This window comes from Melozone crissalis, unplaced genomic scaffold (assembly GCF_028551555.1).
Source record: "Melozone crissalis strain CALT ecotype California unplaced genomic scaffold, PUWL_Pcris_2 ptg000027l_1, whole genome shotgun sequence".
Taxonomy (NCBI): Eukaryota; Metazoa; Chordata; class Aves; order Passeriformes; family Passerellidae; genus Melozone; species Melozone crissalis.
In genome coordinates, this window is record NW_026535805.1 from 5951615 (window position 1) to 5971342 (window position 19728).

Genomic DNA, 19728 nt, shown 5'->3' on the forward strand with positions numbered 1-19728 from the left:
CATCTGATCTCTTCTTGAGATAGCAGATGTAGTAAAAGCCTCAGAAAATGGGGACAAGAATAATTTGGAACAAAGACATATTTCTGTAGAGAAGGAAATGGAGAAGCTTGAAGCAACCACACTAATGGGAAATGAATAAACTATTGAGGATGCAAAAAAAAAAGGAATTGTGGTAAAGGCAACAGTGCTCCTATACACTCTTGTCAGGCAGAAGCAAAGGCATTTTTTTAAACAGCAATACATTTAGAGCTGCTAAAAGGAAACATATGTTTTTTTAGTTGGTTTAGTTCCGTGGCAGTGCTCTGTTGATCTAGTTTTATTTTGTTTATATTCAACATTCAATTCAATTATATTCAAGAATATTTTGCCACAAGCTACGACGAAGATCTCCAAAAGATTCAGAGAAAGACTAGAATTTTATGAAAACTAGTTATCTACTTTAGGTAGTGAAAAGATCAGAAATACCAATCTGTCCTCTGTATTTGTAGGAATTAAGATTTTTACGGTACAGGACCAAGCTGACAGAAAATACACAGTACTTCCCCTTTGGGCCTTGAGCATAACCAGCTACCTTAGAACAAGGGACACGATAAGAGTGTTGGATACAGCCCTGGCAAGCAGCAGGCCAAGGACACCCACACAGGTTGCAGAACTGGTCTATTAAGACATCCAACCCTCTGCAGAGTGGTATGTCCACACAGTAAGGCAGAGGAATCTGGGAGCAGGAGAACACGTAAAGCTGTGCCACAAGGCTTTCATCCCAGGAATGCTACATGCAGGGTACTCCTGTGCTCTGCTCAGAAGTGGCCCTTGCAATGTTTGGAACAGAAACTACTCTGATTTCTCACCACAGAGGGCTGACACACTGAAGAGGCTGCTGGGTTGCACCAGGGCAGTGCCATCACAGTGGTCTGGCACCAACCACCTCCTTCAGCCCCCATTCCTTGGCAGTGTTCAGGGAAGTGCCCATACATAAGGTATTTACAAAGGAGCAAGGTATGCTTGTCCTTAGTACTACTGTGTACACTCCTCACCAACTGATTCCTAAGTGTACGAACCCTGTGTTATGCATGACAGCATGAGATTATTTTTTTTTAATATCCAGAAACCACCCCAGAACTAGGTTAGCCTGGCAGGCTTGCAGCACTTCATTTACATATGAGTCAATCCTTCTGCAATACAAACATTAGTGATGCATTCCCCACTGTCCTTCTATTTATACTCACTATTTCACCTGCAGGCATCCCGAGTTAATTAAACAAATCAATCCCATTGAGATAATTGTGTCTCAAGCAAATTAACACAATTAGCCTTATAAAAAGAAAATCCAAGCACTACTATATTTCTTCATATAAATCATGTGCTTATTCCTCCAACTCTAGGTTTGTGGCTGTCTAGGAATCTGCATTAAAATGAAAAGCATGACACACCAAACTGGCTGATGTGTGAGTGTTACAGCCAACAGCCGCTCTGTCTGCATCATTCACATCTCTGAAATCTGAGATGCCCATCAGAAATAAATGTTCTTAAAGAAGAAATAAGCAAGGAAGGATCTCACTGCAGTGGACACTTTACAGCTTTTGAGACAGCCTCTGCTCCAAAACAGTACATTACCTTGACATTTACAACCAGGGCAAGATACGCAGTGAGCTGGTTAATTGGATGTATCGGGGTTTGAGGCACTCTCCTTTCTTCTCTGGTCAGGTTTACAGAAACCCCTCTGGAGCAAAGCTGAAGTTCTACAAATGACATCTCAGTACCCACACTTTCTCAAAGACCTGTGCCTCCAGCCCTGAAGTGTAACAAAACTGCCATGGCAGTTGAACAGACACCATCATTTTTGGCCACCTGCTGTGTTTTCAGGGAATTTTTTCCCCTGAGGCAATCTCAGAGTAATCCAGCACACCTCAGCCTCCTCAGTCACAGCCCATCCTCTATCCAAGGCCTCGACCACCTTGCAGCAGCGTGGCCAAGGCAGGGGCTGGCGTCCTTCACTACCACTCCTGGTGACAAAAGAGGCTACAACTTTTGGCTGAAAGCTGGAGATTTCTCCAAGGTAAGGCAGAAACACTGAGCAGAACTCTGTCAGAGCCCGCAAGAAAGAGCGATGAGAAGTGATGAGCAACCTCATGGAAAACTTAAGAGGTTAGCATGCAAAACCACCACCTGGTGAGCTGAAGCACCTAACCAAGGCCACTCCTTCAAGAGGTGGTGAAACATCCTCACAGCACATTCACCATGCTCTGGACCAAGGCCTGGGAGGGTTTTGCTGCCTCTTTCAAGCAGTGAGGCTTGCTTGAATGCAGGAGACTCCTGCATTCCCAGATTTCCCAGCAGGTGAGAAGCTGCTGAGCAGAGGCAGGTGAGGGTGTGTGAGCACGCAGGAGAGGCAGAAAGCAAGATGCTAACAGAGCTCCCCAGTGATAACTGTGCTCTCCTGTGTCCCTGCAGATGGTGCAGGGAGCCCAGCAGCTCCTCCCCTGTGCCTCCCGTGGCTGCTAAGCAACTGCAGCAGCGCACAGGGCCAGGCAGGCACCAGAGAGAACTTCTCCTTTTGAGGGCTTACAAGAGTACATGAGCTGCAAAACTGGTCACTGGTACTGAGTTCCTGAGAGGAATTATGGGGCAAAGAGAAGAAAGGGAAGAGAAGTAAGTGATGGGGGATGAGGAGAGGACAGCAGAGGACCAGGCTCGCACACAAGGAGGGTATGCAGAAGACCATTTAATGGAAGACTTCCCATCCGTTTTGGAAGTTGAAAATACAGCACTCCTATATTTTAAGCATCCCAAAACTAAAGGATTTTTCTCTCTTGGCATATTTCTCATCCATGTGGCACTGTAACCAACAAATCACACTGGCTCAGCAGATGTGGGTAAGATGGTCATGGAGCTGCTCCATTTGCAGTCACTCCAAACATGCTTCCACACCATGCTGACCATGCACAGCCATCCTCCCACTGGCCCAGGGCCCTGTTGCACATCTGCCCTGCACAGCTCCCAGCCTTGATCCCAGGCAGCTGCCCCTTCACTGAGATAGCCCAATCCAACTGTGCACCACAGAAAACCAGGTTACTGAAATGGGCTGCTGACAAAATGGCCTTTCCCTTGTGGAAAATTATTTTTCTAACTGGGATCTTTTCACTGGCTTGGCTCACCAGAGAGCTGCACAAGTCAGTTGGTCAGCACAGGCAATGCCAACCCCTTCAGCCACACACTGGTGATGAATCTCAAGTCCCCCAATGTGGCAGCACAGAAAAGCAAGGGAAAATGTTATTCCCAAAGTCACGTACTGGGCCAAACAGGTATTCATCCCACATTTCTTGTTTCACCATTCTGAACTGTACACTGCATTTAGCATTGTCATTACCCCCACAAACTACTAGCAAAACCAGAAAGTAGTTCTTATCTGAAAAAAGTAATAATTTTTTCAAAATCAGTACTGTCTTACAAAATAAGTTCTCTTTAGGAAACTTAGAAGAAGAAAACTTAATTTATGAGGTACAAAAGTCTTTCACTAACTCCATTTTACAGAACACAAAAATCAGACTGTTTACTTATAAAGGTACCTTCTAAATATAAAGTGAACTTAACACCATATCAACTCACAAGAAACAGTACAAACTTCTACATATATATCTATCCATATATCATTTAGGAGTCAGAATAGATAACATACAGCAGGAATACAAAGGTACTGTACTACAGGACAGCCTGGGAAAAGGGATAGATATCTTATCATAAAGTGTATTTAGAAAACTAGTTCCATGACACAGGATCCACGGGCACAGATGTCCTGTCATAAAGAATTCATTATTTACAAATATACTACAGAACATTCCATTTGCAATGAAGTACCATAAATAATTCACACATAATATGTGTCAGAAGTGAAGGCAGTGGCATTTTCTCCACCATCCTCAGGGAGCTTCCCATATTAAGTGAAACAGAGCTCTGCTGTAACATCACAAATGCAATGAGAACATTGGATTGTCATTAGAATACAAAACTTCTTTCTCCATCAAAGGCTTCTACACCAACACAACATAGGATATATTAATATATCTTATATCTCCAGATAGTCTTCTATACGAGCATTGCTACTGGGTCAAGCAAGATGTGCAATTCCTTTGCTTTTAAATTGCATGTATGAATTTTATTTTCACCCCTGTGAATAATATGGAATTTCCACCTTGGGTGCACTGCCCAGGTGCTGCAGTGTTGCACAGCTCTACCCCATGTCCCTTACTCCAACCCAAAGAGGCACATCCAGAGGCAGACAGGCAACTCAGCTAGGGTTGACCTCCCTCTCCCTGTGGAACACATGGCAACACATGGCAATTGTAAAAAGTGTGCCAGAAGTTTGAAACAGAGATGGAAGCCCCTTTCTATTTGAAATTAGATTAACACAAATTTTATTTTATATGGATGAATAAAGAGTCACCAGGAAAAGAAAAATAATCTGTTGTTACTGATACGGAGCGAATCTGGAAAACCAGACTAATGATGGAAGCTCTCTCTTGTGCAAATTGCTTTATTTCCCATAAGATCAAACACAAATTGAATAAAACCCTTGACAGTAAGTTCATCTTTCCCTCTATTCTGCTTGTCCCATTCTTTTCTCCAGCAGGACACCCGCACCCATGCAAAACTTGACTTATCTGACTCCTTTAATCTTCCTCAAAGAAACAAACCAAAAAACCTCACACCCTCAACTATTAAATAAAAAACCCCAAAGCCCCTCAAGATTCTCTGTAATCTAGCTACAGAAACCACTCTCCACATGGATGGGTGGGCAGGACTTAAATTCTTTTTTCTTTTTTCTCCCTTCTGAGTCACAAATCAAAACCCAGTAGATTTGCCAAAGAGAGGAAAGAAACAGCAAACCAAGAAAACCTTACCAGCCTCCCAGAGGTGACACTGGATGGTGTGGAAAACAGAAGAGACCACTGCAATCACCAGTCTGACCTTGCACCCAAGGTGTGCCACAGACCTACATGTAGATACATGGCTGGCTATAAACATACACACAGCACTGCTCTCCCTTGCTAAAAACACATCGTCTAATTCCCAGGCAAGTGACTAGGAATCCGTCACGTCCAAAGGGAGCTGTTTTAGCGAATTATTTATTCTGTTTAATAATTTGTGTGCTACAAGTAGCCCAGATTCTTCTGGTTTCAACTTTCAGCTATTCAATCTCATTACACCTCCTCCTACTAAACTGAAGAGTTTTGTACTTTTTTTCCTCTATAGATATTTGCAAAATACAACTCATCCACTTCACTTGACGCAAGCATGCAAAGCTTTTTATTTAGAAAAGTCTAACAGTAAAACAGGTTTTCCAACTGTAATCAATCTCTCAGCTTTCTGCAGGCACGTAAGAATTGGACTCTGTATTCCAGCAATGATCCTGTGCCATCACACACTGGTAAAACATTATATGCTCCTAGAAGACATGCTTGGCTTTTGCATCCAAGAAACATATCCAGTCTTTCAGCAGGGCTGCAAGGCCTCTGTGTCTTGTTAGCTTCTTCCCACCACCCCAGCTCCCTTCCAATGTAAACTCTCTCCTGAATGCAACAAGCCCTACCCTCTGCAGAATGTACAGAGCTGGACTGGCCTGTGCTAACATTCAGACTACTCAAATAAGTCCACACCACAAGGAAATTAACTCCCTGTGTGACAGAGGACATATTTGCTGTATCCCTGATTTTTGGTGGCATTTTCAAATTTAGAAAGAAATAGCTTTGTTCTGTGTAATTACCAGTACCAGGCTGTTACTTCTCCCTTTCCTTTCCAAGTAATCACATTGCCTCATCACCCTTTCATACTCACTACACTAATTCTCTATTTGCTGCATATATGTGGACATACATAAATATGATGGAAGTCCCAGCATAAAGTCTGTTCTTCTCTGCAGAAAAGCACTGAACAGCACTGGGTGCATATTTGATGTCCTCTCAAGCAACAGTACACAACTGTCCAGCATAGTGTTGTGTGCTGATCCATTTTGAGCATTGGATGCAGCATTTTTAGATGTGACCTCCACTTTCCCCCTACAAAAAAAAACTTAAGTTAAAACATATCCTGGTTAAGTCAGTGCAGGATTGCAGTTTGTTGTTTTGCTGTTGTTTTGGTGTTTGGTTGGGTTTTTTTCTTTATGTAGTATCTAATAAAGCATCAGCAACATGAACATTAGGGTTATTGGTTTACTTAATATTATGATGTTCCATTAGACAAGGCATAATACAATTGTAGGCTGGAAATTAACTATGGAAACATGTTGATATGGTTATATGAAGTCATGAAACTTTTTCAAATGCAGAAGCACTGCTTCTACAATACAGTTTAAACAAGTTAACTTATTTCAACTGTATATGCATAATAAACTTTTGCTCTATGCTGTCATATCAGATACTCATTCTTCCAAAACAAAAATATTTGTTTTGGTTTTTTAAATACAATAAGGCATTTAATGACTATAAAAAAACCCTTGTAGTTGAACTTGACTCAGAACATAGTGCTGCTTCTGCTTTCAGCCCAAAAAAGAGAATTCCTATCACCATTATTAAACAGCAGTAATATTTATAGACAAAATAGCAACTCAGTTGTACTACTTTTGCTGTTTTAGAGTAAGAGCACTTTATCTTTTAGACAAATGGCACCAGCATTGCAGTGGTGTGCTGGAAAAGCAGCATGAAGGGGAGCACAGGCAAAAGAATCTGAACCCATCATGACAGTAGACTCAGAGGTGGTGAGCTCAGCTGATGCTACAGTATGTATGAGAGGATTTCCTTTAAAAGAAGGATCTAGATGCCAGACCAAAGTGCTCAGTGCTGTTTTTCCTGTATGGATTTATTCCTAGAACAGGAATACAATGTAGACCTAAAGGTGTTCTCCTAGGCTAAACTTTAATAGGGCTTTAACTTTTTAACAAAGGTCAAAGAAATTTCAACACAACTCCTCAGGTTACTGTTGCCTAAGTAAAACCTATGCAACCCTTTGATGAACCCTAGCCCAACAGCAGAATTAATTACCAGAATTAATTACTAGCCACAAAGCCTTCCCTAGGATATTAGAACATATCTACCACAGCTCATTTAAAAATGAATGTTTCATGTGCCATACCTAACAAAGGATGGCCAACTTGTCCATCAGGAGAACACACCCTGACCATCATGTAGTTGTTCCTAAATAATCAAGCTGAGGACTCACTTCTCTGAATAAGTGGGTTTGGGGCTTTTTTTAGTGTTTTGGCCTCCATCACAAAGTTAAAGCTATTTCCTCATTTCTGAGCATGCCAGTATCCAAGCAAGGGAGAGGCAGAACTTTCACTTCTCACCTGCTCACAGAAAGGTCACACCTCACTGTTAACAACCCAACTGAAACACAGCAAGAGGCTCCAACCATCTGAGACAATGGAAACCCTTCCCATTCTCTGTGAGCTGCTTTCAAGCAAACCACACCATTTTTGTAAGCCCACATCAAGCCTGTGGCAGACACCTGGAGCATGGGCAGGACACAGACACTGAAGCCGGGGACAGGGCTGCAATGATCCCCCCACTATGCAGAGTCCCTTCATCTCAGTGACACCAAGCAGCATGGATAAAGGCATTGCTGTACTTCTGGAATAAATTATTTCCTGTGAGGGTGGTGAGGCACTGGCACAGGTTGCCCAGAGAAGCTGTGGATGCCCCATCCCTGGAAGCGTTCAAGGCCAGGACGAGCCTTGGATGGAGCTCTGAGCAGCCTGGTCTAGTGGGAGATGTCCACGCCCATGGCAGGGGGGTTGGAATGAGATGATCCCTAAGGTCCAACCCAAAACATTCTGTGATTCCATGAAAGCACAATCATTCTGTGGACATGCAGGTTAAAATGCTGCCAATTGTTATTCTGCAGGCAGGTTGGACATCGGCCTTTCTTCAGCTTTTGAGCTATTATCCCAACACCAAAGTAGGCTGAAAGACTACTTCTTGCAACTTCATATTTCTACCACAGGCTCTAGCCAGTCACTTTTCTTTTGTGGCTGCATGTATTTCCTATTTAAGAAAAGGACTGCGGCAGTTCCTGGTTTGCCACATCTTCAACGAGAGAGTTTGCGCAGCAGCTTCCTCTGCCCCGCATTACTCCGCACTGGTGAACACCCTCTTCCCTCCCAGCCTGCTCAGAAATATGCTCAGCCACCTACAAAGCCAATTGGCAGACACAAGGTAACAAAATGAAGGATTTCCAAGCCACATCCATGATGACAGTCCAAAGGACTTTTTGCTCCAAACCTAGGTTTCAATCCTCCCTTCTCCATCTGCACTTTCTATCTCTTTCAAAATAATGAGCAAACATTTCTCCAGCTTCACAAATCTGGCACATTTCACCTTCCTTGTCATTTAAGAGATACTATTAATACCAAATAGTTTGTGTGTAAGAACACTGTGCACTTTTGTAAAGCTTTATTCAAAGCATCCTCTGATCTTCCACTGAAAGCAGTAATTTAGTACTTTCACAGAACTTCTGAGGCTTCTATTATAAATTGTCTCACACAGGTGGAAACTCCGAGGCTAAAGTGACTTGCTGTTGGGCTAACCACCAGAAATCCTCATGTCCTGCTTCCCAAAAATCTGTATTTCAGCATTTCTGGACAACCTTTGATCCAGTGCTTCCTGCCCTGCATCCAACATCACATCGTTCCTTTCTCTACTGCCACACCTATGTAGGTGTCTGGCAGAGGTTCCGATATATTTTCTTCCCCCAAAGATTTCCCAAAATTAAGTAATTAAATGATTAAGGAAAAAGTTCATCACCTGCTAAGAAAACTGTTTATACAAACCACATTTCTACCTACAACAATCTGTATAGTTGTGTTTCTATGTCCCAGGCACACTGTCTGAACACAAAAAGCTCATGTTCAGCCTAACTGAACCTTCCAATTAACCCCTTCCAAATGAAAAGAATACTCTCAGGACCTGGTCTTTAAAGATTATTTCCCTGGATCAGCAAGAGACTGCTAGTAAATATCAGGTAAGTCTCAATTTGTTTCAAACAGGAGAAAAGTAACACAGAAGACATATCTCTCACCTTCAACTATTCTTGAGGTGCTATTCTACAATTAAATAAAAGTGTATTTCTTTAAGAAAGAAGAAAATATACCATATATAAAAGAGGACAAGCAATCAGAAATAGAGTAACACTTTAGCATTACATCAGCAGCTAAAAACATAAGGAAATAATTTAAAATTTAATCAGTAGAGACACCAAAGCCATGCATGGAAAAAAGACAGCCCATGCAACGTGAATTTGTCTTGCACGACAGACAGCACAGGATCTCCAAACTGTATGTGACTCACTAGTCCCTAAAGAGTATTGCTTCCTTTGATTCTTGCACCAGGATCCATCAACATCTGGCCATACACTCATCTTTCTTGTTTTAATAAAAGCACTTCAATAATGTAAGAGAAAACCTTGTATTAACCAGTATCACCTATGGCTTTGCTGAACAGAGGCCATTGCTACTTTCACTCAAACCTCATGTAATACAAAGTCTCAGCAGAAACCAATGTCAGAACTCCAGACCATCCATCCTCCAGATGATCCTCAACTACTGATCCTGCTGAAGGCTACATTAAACAAGAGTTTTCACCTCCTTTTGTGTGTTAAGTAATCAGAGCTACAAATAATTTCAAGACTCATTCTTCATCAGGGTTATTCAGAGCATGTCATCTTATTCCTTTCATTCCCTCACCCCACATCTGAAAACTAGAGAAGCAAGAACACACCCCCATCTGGCTCTGACCCTCAAAGCAGAACTGAGGAACAGCAGCTGCTCCCTGAGTCAGTGACACATGGAGCACACATGTAACAATTGCTAGAGATCACACAGACATCCCTGGAGAGTTCTCCAACAATCTCTCCTGGAAGAAATGCCAAGTTTTCTAGGCAGCATGGGCCATCCAAAAGATCATAGAAGGAAAAGGTTACACAGTAAGTTGCACAGGTATATATCCCAGGCACGTTTTTCAATCAGTAAAAGCTTGTTGGATATCCTACAAAAAAAGTTCTGCTTCCACTGAGCTTTGTTAGTGGGACTGATGGTGTAACTAATTCAACTTCAGAGAATACTTTGAATGAAGACTTCATCATCTACCTCTCTTAAGGCTACTAAAGGGGATGATATTTTAAGCTGCAAGTCAGGAGAAGAAAGCAGAGAGAAAAATGACAGAGATAATTTGTTCTTCCAAGTTGTCTACTCAAGAAATCCAGAGGAAGTTTAAGTGGTACACAGTCAGGTTTACTCATTTTGCTGTCTTTTAACAGCACAGACAGGTAAGGGCCAGAGTGTGCAGACTTCTCCTTTGCAGAAGAAATAGCATGCCATCATTTAGAGTAACACCCAGCAATGCACAGGATCAAAGTGACAACACTAGCATATATTAGAGGTAAAATTCATCTGCAACAGACAGAGCAAACAGAGCATTCCCTGACCAGCAGAAGATGGCTTTGGTACCATCACTCAAATCCCCACAGCCTTCCCACACTGCCCCAAGGCCACTGAGTCACTCCACAGCGAGATGCCCAAAATGAGGCCGTGTACAGCATCTCTATGGAAGTAAATGCCTTGACCTTTTTAATCTCCACGAGGTGTGTTCAAATACTACAGTCACAGGCAACTGTTGAAATAAATCATAAAAGCAGTATACTGTTCAGGCTCACCATTTGAAAGCAAAAGGCCAATAAAGTACAAAAGCAATGAGCCTACTTTCCTCCTGATAAAATGGAGGAGGAAAAACAGACCCAACCCTGCTGGCACACATTGCAGTCAAATTCCTTTTGACAATTTATGAACTTTTTTTCTTCCTCCTGTTTAACAAAATTACTTCAGCAGTATAAAAGTTGGCAGCATAGCTATCTCACAAGAAAGTTGCTCCATTCCTTATTGGTAAGCAGTGCACACACTCACACAAAACCCCACACCCACAGGAAATTGAGAGCTATTCATTTAGTTTTAGCCAAGTCTTTGTGAGACTGTACCTTTTGACTATTAGCGGATGGTAAATGTGCAACTGTCTGGTACTTAATCTCATATAAAAACTAGACAAAAAACCCTATCAATATTAAATTTAACCTTCAAAAAAGAACACAAGTGGTATGAATGCAATTGTCTGGAAAAATGCTACTTAGCAAAAACAAAACAACTACTCCCCCACATACATGCAATATTTAAAAGAAAGAATTCAAAGCTGTAATTATGTTCACACAAACCTAAACTGCAGAGTACAAGAAGTTCAATGATACAAAATCCTGTGTTGTTTGCAATGACACCATGTACCTCTTCTTGTATTTTTTTCTTGGTATTTTGGGGGCCTGATGGGATGCTGTCCATTGCCATTACCAGGGATCAGAAGGAAAACATAAAACCAATTCTTGTCATCTGTACAGAACATGAAACCTGGAGCAATGGGAAGCTAAACACTGGTAAGGTTACTTTGTGGTAAAGTATACTTTTAGCTAGGTATAGTTTGTCAGAGCAGCAGCTGGTTTTAATACAGCCATGACACAAAATGACAAACTTCTAGGAATCAAAAAAAAAAAAATTAAGAACTTCAAGAGATACCCTTGGGGAACTGCACTTGGGAAGGCAGCAATCCTGTAAAAAATGACTGGGGGTTACAGCAGACACCATCTAGACACTAAATTTCCTGCACAAATCTGCAGCTAAGCGAGGAAGCGTAACCTCTGGATGGAGGAAAGCATTTTTTTGTATAAGGCAAGGCAGGGAGGGAGAGCGTTATCTAAAAAACAGTAACAACAAGGGCAACATGCATTTCTGGTCTATTCACTTTGGAAAAGAAAATACCACAAGAACAGTGAAAGATTCAGAGAATACATCTTACATAAAGAGTTTAAATAGTCTGCATATTTGGCTTATCCAAGAGGATAATGGTTATCAGTGACTTACCAACAAAATGGCTAAATGTCTCTACCAAAATTTACTCAGAAGATAAAGAACACATTAGCCAAAGCTAGGCCCCCAAAAGAAGCTTCTGGTCAGATGAAATGGTTTTGAAGAATTCAGAATTAATCTTCTCAGCCTGACTGTACGTAATTACAGTTGATTGATATGATGCGTAGTATGCTCAGAAACTCATTGACAGCAAGCTTGCTAAATGCAGTTTCTCCAAGAAGCACTTTCTATCTTATCCAGCTGACTAAAATCTTGTGCAATTCCTTTGGCATTTACATCTTTCCCACTGCAGCAGCACTATCCATTCACAAGCACAGACCTCTGCATTCAGTTAATCCCAACAAGTATGGCTCCTGGAGCACAAATCTTCAGAAGCACCTGCTGCTCCCTACACACCCTTAGAATATTCAAATCAAGGTTAATTTGTCTTCAAAGTGCTCCAAGGCCTCAGTTCAGGGTATTCAAGGCTTTTGCCAGAGCTCCAGGACAGACAGCAATTTGCTGTTCTGCTGCTCTACCTGATGTTAATGGGCGCTGGAGATTCAAATTTTTGTGTGGATAAACAAGGCACCTGAAGTGATTTCCAAGTATGGAAATGGCAGGTTTGAGAAACAAAGTTTATGATATCCATCTGTGTCTCTCTCCACTTTTTAACTGATAGCAACTTGTATTCAACAAAAGTACTATGCATTATACTATACATCCAGTACTATATTACATCTCTCCATGGATAAAGAGAAACAAAAATGGGATGAGCCTCCTAGTGTCATTTACAGTCAGAAAAGGACATCTCTGTAAGGTAACACCAGAAGTTATGGACTCACTAAAAAATCACTGAGTGAGAGTTCATGATCTGCTCTAGCAGGACAGGACAAACAGACACCAGATGCTCATTTTGGGGACTGAAGCCTTTGAATGTACTTCAGAGATTCTGTTTTCTAAAACTAAAGCCCATTCCTTGGGCTTTATGAAGTCCACAAGTCACCAGGGCCCTGGCTACTGTGTGAGCACCATCAGGGCCACCAGAGAGTAAACAGAGTCCCACCCTGTGTGCTTGGCTGCCTGGGCTGCAGAAAGGCACCCAGCACGAGCACTGGGAGCTGCCTGCTCCTTAAACCCCAGTGGGTGGAAAAGGGAGAACTCTCAGCCCCTTCAACACATCCTCTCTTCCACCTGGAGCAGAAGTTATCACCTGCAGCTGGAGGTCACTCATGAACCCAGACAACACATTTTTTGTGGGAGATTAACAGCAAACCAGCCTTTGGTCTTCTCTGAGCTCCGTCTGGGTACCTTAACTATTATCTTCCTTTCATTTAAATATCTAGGGGGTGGTTAAGTTAAATTTAATTTCATATGTGAATTTTGCAATTCTTCACTCAGCCACTCCCCCAAATATTATTTTTAGACTTGTTTATTTTATGTATTTTTTAAAAGCCAGCAAGTTACTAGCATGTCTGAAGTTGGCAGCCAACTCTGAGCTTGGAAACTGCACAACCTTCACACGGAATGGGTTTCAGAGAAAAAAGCAGAACATTTCTGTATCTCACTAAACCAGTAGCAAACCCTTAACCTCACTGCTAGGAGCCTCAACTGAAATTTTCCTTTTAACTCTATCTGGCACCCTGTCTTTAATTCAGGAAAGGTTTGATATGAATAATGGACACTCAAGAGGGTGATGCAGAGATAAAGGAAAAGAGGAAGAGAGGGGCCAAGATTCAAAAGACTGGTAGTGGTGGTTGGCACTTTGGTCATCTTCCTGGAGCCAGGCTTAACAAAAGCAGAGAAGGTTCTCCCTACCAAGGACAAGAATACATGGCAGGACTTTGGCACCTGAAGAACCATAATTAATCACTTCAACAGTAAGTATCATCCTCTTTTTACTGAAAGGGGAGCTGACTCAAAGACAACCAAGGGAGTTGCCCAAAACCACACCACCAGTCATTAGCAGAGCTGCAGTTGGAAGTTTCTGGCTGGCAGAGCTATTTTCAGTCACTGAAGTTGGCAGCCAGTCCCAGCTGCAGAGTGGTGCCCTGTGTGTCACCAGGGGAGGGTCACCAGGGGAGGGTCACCTGCTCCCCACTCCCCATCTCCCAACTCCATCACACCACCAACACCAAGGAAGGATGAAATGAGGGTGTGTCCAGCCAGGGTGGTGGGCTCAGGGGTTAGCACCAGCACTGATGCTCCCATCACGCCACAGTCCTGCTGGAGTGAGTGCCCACCCTGAAGGGACAACTGCAGCCCCCAGGAGCTGCCCTGGCACCCCCCTGTAGCCCAGAGCACCTGGGTCAGGAAAATAACCCTAGGGAGAAGTGTAAGCCAGTGGTTCTGGCCAGGCTCAGCACCCTGCCCTGGCTCACTGGGTGGAGTGAAAGACAGGCAACAAGCACCCCAGAGACCACACACCTCACCTACCCCTCCCCTTTGTGCTCACACACTCCAAGGGGAACTTCAGATCAGTTCACTTCTCAAGCAGAAGCTGAAATGGCTCTTTCCATCTCATCCCTATAGCTTTAATGTGCATTTTACAGTACTGATTTCAGTTTCTTTTAATTGCTTAGTCAAGACTGCAAAGTTACTTATTTCTTAGAGAGCCAGCTCACAAGGATTTTCCAAAGCCAAAGGCAGTCCTTTCTGTAAGGGTAGCTGGAAAAAGTATTAAATAGGTTAATTTTCTTTCTTAATTTTTACAGAAGCAACACAATTCTCGTAACAAGCAGTTTGGGAAACCCAGTGTGACAGAGATGTGGAGGGGGAAGTGAGTACCCTACACTTACACTAAAAGCAGAACCACAGAAATCTGCTTTTTGTAGCATAATTAGTCTTAATTCATATATAAAATTACATCTAGGTCTCTGGTATATTAGCTGTACTCCCCTCATTTCTATATTCTGCCTGATACCTGCCTATACTGAGCTCTCCAGACATTCCTTCCTTGATCCTTTGAAGCTGACAGTTATCTACAAATTCAGGCACTGAAGTAATTTATTCTTTCAGAAGTGTTAAGCATTTAAAACTTGCAACATCAGATTGTGCAAATATTCAAATTTTCTGGAAGAAAAAGAAAAGAAAAAAGCATTTACCTTGATGTCTACATTTATGTATATATTCTCCCCCTACACACTCTTATCTAGAGGCTTTTCCTCATGCATGAGATTTCCCATTTTTCTCCTTATGCTTTCCAGGTACTTTCCACATATTGTGACATAACAGCTAAGCAGCACAAGAAAAGAAACTCAAATTATCTGTTACCATTTTATTCAAATTACCTTTCTTACTGTGAAATTTTTCTTCTGTAGAGACAAAAGTATTCACTGGCAATGTCAAAGGAAATTATTAAAATTCATCTAGCAGTGATGCAAGAGCTTTGTGCTGACCTGCACTAACACAAGAAGAAACCACAATTTACCAGTTTAGACAGAAATAATTCCTGGACTTTGCCTCTGTTTGGTCTCATCAAAATCAAGCATTACTCCCAGTAAACAAGACAAACACACCCAAAATGAAAAAAAAAAAAAACAACAAAACCCACACAAACACTTCAACGAGTTACTGTGGTTCTGCATGTGTAAAATCGAGGGTTTCACTGCCAAGACTTGTTAGAAAAGAACAACCAGAAAATGTTTGCAAAACAGATTACTATTATGAAGGGCATTAACAGCTATTAATAATAGAATATACATCAACCTACTGCTTTTTAGATAGTCAATATTAATTGGCAACCTAATTTGGAACTGTTAAGAGACCTTGCAGACACCATTTGTCAGGTCTAAGCTAACAGTGGGTGAAAATAGGCCTGATAACAGTTACTTCCTTGTCATTTCCTTTCACAAGTGACACAATGCTGTTTCAGCTATCAAAGTAATTTTTATCTCGTAAGTGTAACTCTGAAAATAGATGAGGCCTTATAGAATGATTTTATATTTATGATCTGAGCTATTGAGCAGACTTCATGAGAAACTGGACTTGCAATTCACAAGGGCTCCAGATTGCTCGGAAGGAAGCAAGATAAAGGCACAGGGAAATATGGGGGAAGGAAAAGAAAATATTGGGTGAGAGGTCTGGCACCTATCAACATCATTGCAAGCTTGCCAAGTCTCATAATTTCATCACAAGGCTTCAAGAATATCAAAAGAGCTATTATTCATTTTTTTAATTCTACCCTGTCATGTAATCAGGAGAAGAGATGCCAAAAGCCAGCCATTACAAGGAAGTCACCATGGCTAGCATTAAAACAAAATTATTTCTGCACAGAGTGGACCATCTATTGTTGCCTTAAATGGTATCTAAACGCCTTTAATTGCAATGGCAGCATGAAATGTAGGAGTGCATCAGACTGACTTGTCCTGAAGAAGAAACAGAAGGGAATGGGTCAGGAAATATCCATGAAAACTAAGCAACTAAGGAAAAACATTGATAGGAAGCACAGTCAAGACATGAAGTCATGTTTGGGGCAGAATCCAGATGACTGTATGGAAGGAAGAAAACCTAAATGTAAATGAGGAGAGGGAATGCAGAAAGGAAGCAGGAGGTTAAAAAAATGAAATAAATGAAGTAACACTGATGACATCTTTAGTAGCTAGGGATGGTTCAAAGAATGAGTGACACCTGCAGCCTTGAGAAGGAGCATGACCAAGACAGACACTTCTTGGAACACAGGAGGACCAGGAATGGGACAGTAGCATTTTTCCAGCCCAGGCTGCTGGGGAAAGGATAAATAAAGGCCTCTTGGAGAAAGGAGAGCAAAATACACCCATTCCTAGCTCAGAATTGAATTTTACACTGAGAAGGTATCACACAAAATGAGGACAGAATATTTCCTTTTAGAGGTGAAACATGACAGCCAGTGGAAAGTGCTACTTCTTCATCATCACAGAATCTCATTTTAATGCCAGGCCAGTTTCTGAGATCTACCTCACATTTTGCACATGCCCAGGGCTGGCAATAAAGCTGTGGTGAAAGGAGGTGTCATGGAGGTGTCATGGCCTCAAGTTGAAGAGCTTTCTAGATACAGAGCCTCCTCAGTGGTTGTTTTACAAGACAAGGGGAGAGTGAACTTGCACTGGGAGAGACAGTACAATAGCAATTAGCTGCTATGCTACAAGAGCTACCCATGCTACAGCACACAGATTTGTCAATATTTACTCCACAGAAGAGAGCAGTACACAAAATTACACTGTGTAATATATGCACACTATAAAATACATATATAATACATGAGAATAATGTCTTCAGGAAAAACCAGCAGCTGAATGACTGAATTGTTGTCTCACCAAACTGTCCTGTCCCCATTGCTGACGCACACCCAAGTCCCCCGCATTGCTTTGACGCTGGACAAACAGACTTCTCAGTGAACTGAATCTGAACAAAGCAGCCTGAACATGAGCACTGCTACCTGTCCCATCCTAGCTGTGTTTCTTTTCAACAAGAGCTCACGGTGGCAGTGCCACAGTGGGCACCGCTCAGCCTCCAGCCACCACAGCGCGGCTGGCACCGCGCGACAGGCGTGGTGCACAGGGGTGCCAGGGCAGTTGGGCTGGCAACTCTAAGAGGTCCTGAAAACAATTTTAATTACCCATTCTTGGAGGATAGAAGGACTGGTTGGAACACGTGCAAGCGAAGCAGCTTGTTTACATAACAAATGAGGTATGCGAGGTGCTTTGTGTAACAGTGCTGCACACTGCAAGCTCTCTCACCTGGAGAGCTGGGTTTACCAACTATACACACACAAGACCGCCTTCGTGTAGAGAGTAAGCCTTACATAAAATATTCATAACAAGATCCAACAGTGCCATGAAAGAGGGTGGTTTGAATGGACAAAATGTCTAATACTTGCAAAAAAAAAAAAAGAAAAAACAGGCAGCCACCAAGTCTTTGATTCTTGCATATACACACAGTGCCAAGAGTCATTCGAAGTTTTCAGTTCTTGCTTGAGCAGTCACCCTCCAAAAATAAATCCACCCTCCTTGGAAAACAAAACTTGTATGAAAAAAAAACAAACCAAAAAACCTCAAGAGCGTCTACAAGAGCTAAATGTCTGAATCCAAGGAAGAAGTCATGTAGCCCTGATCCTCATACAATGGCATCATGCATTTAGCTGTTTCCATGACATTTTCCAACCAAAAGCCAAAAAGAACAATAGGGATTTTTGAGGCCTGTAAATTGTACAGAACTCAGGAAGAAGGGGGAGACAAAAAAATGAAACAAACAAGTGATAGAGCTGGATAGCTGCAGTGTGGATTGTACACTGAAAGACAGTGACAATCTCTAGGTAATACTACTTTTGTGCTTGGCTCTTTGTTGTTTGAATATGGTTCTCCCAACACCTGAGAGTTTTACAGACATCTACTCCTCTCTAACAGTAGAAACCTCTGAAGTAGAATCCATAAGGAAAAAAGTATCCACCTAAACACTACCTTTTAAAAATGCTATTAGAAGATAAATTTTAAAAGATCAGCAAACTTGCAGCTTCCTTCAGCATATTAGGGACAGCAAATATTAATTTCAAACTCAAATCTAGAGCATTTCTACACATATATACTCTTATTCTAATAAAAACCAGTCCAAATGGGAGAATACTGCAACAAGAAAAACAAGTTTTAAGGTGTAGAACTTAAAATAGCTCAAAGATCTTTTGAACTTTTGAATATCTTGGGGTGGGGATGTGAGGGGAGGCAATATCTCAAAACGAAAGAAAAACTTCTCTACATCCTCTGTTACTTGAAAAAAAAGCTCTAAAATAATAGCGTGACTACCTTGCTAACCCCTGTGCCTCGCTTTTGTCTTCTGGTCTTTGTACATCAGTTCACCAGGGGAAGGAACTGGTCACAAGCTGTAGAGAACAGAGATGGTTTCTGCTCAGAAGCTTAGAGGCTTAGAGATTTAACTTCAAAATAATTATCACAATTATTTGCATGGTTCTGCTGGGAAAAAAAAATTATCCTCAATCCAAAAAACCATCCAGTGTGACAGCTTTGTGTAGGAACATGTTTATCTTACCCTCTTCTCTTACCTTATCAGACACATCTCCTCGTCCTATTCAAAATACAGCAAGTCATGAAATTCCATCTGCAACAAAAGGAAAAGCCCATTAATACCTCCTGATAACCTTACAACAGAAGTCTAATAAAAAGTTCAAGAAAAAAAAAAAAGTTAAAATTCTCCTGCCATTCCAGTATAATCTACACCCCAGGCAAGTCGCCCTCCCATCTGTGGCAATTTGGGAAGCACGGATAATAAAGGTATTACAGATGTTGTAACATGTCCTGTAAGAAACACGCTGTTCCTCCTTTGGCAGGGCTAACAGAGGTGGCCAAAGCATCCAAGTTGTCCTGCAGAGTCATAAGTAAGTCTGCAGCATCCTCTCATTAAATTAAATGAGCATCAAATTACATAATGTGAACAGTTGTAAAATGAGACCAACGGTAATGGCTAGAAATAATCCCAGCGGTGTTATACATCGTGGAGACAATTTTCCATCAGACTATCAAATCTGGGTAGTAAGCAGCACTTTTTATCTCCAGGCCAAGAAACTGTCAGCATGCAGCCTCTCTTAAATAACAGTAAAACATGCAAGAAATGGATGGAACAAAACTCTCATGGTCAAGTTTAAATGATGCCTACCCCAAACAAGTACATTTAATTTCCTAACTCCTTTACAGACCAACCTTTCAAAGCAACCAAGGTGTTTTTATAATATAAGTAAACATGACATAGTCTGGCATACTTGGGGTCAGATGAAAGAATACCACACACCTAACCAAAAAATTTGCAAC

The 19728-nt window shown here is 41.7% G+C and overlaps 1 protein-coding gene across 6 annotated transcripts in view; it reads right to left on the bottom strand.

The window, feature by feature from the left end:
* The window catches only part of TRERF1 (transcriptional regulating factor 1), a 99046-nt gene that overhangs the window by 51677 nt on the left and 27641 nt on the right, over positions 1–19728 (bottom strand). For all 6 annotated transcript variants that reach the window (XM_054279956.1, XM_054279960.1, XM_054279958.1 and 3 more), the window contains one exon: positions 18966–19021. The gene's annotated coding sequence lies outside the window, so the exon portion shown is untranslated. The remainder of the gene's footprint in view (positions 1–18965; positions 19022–19728) is intronic.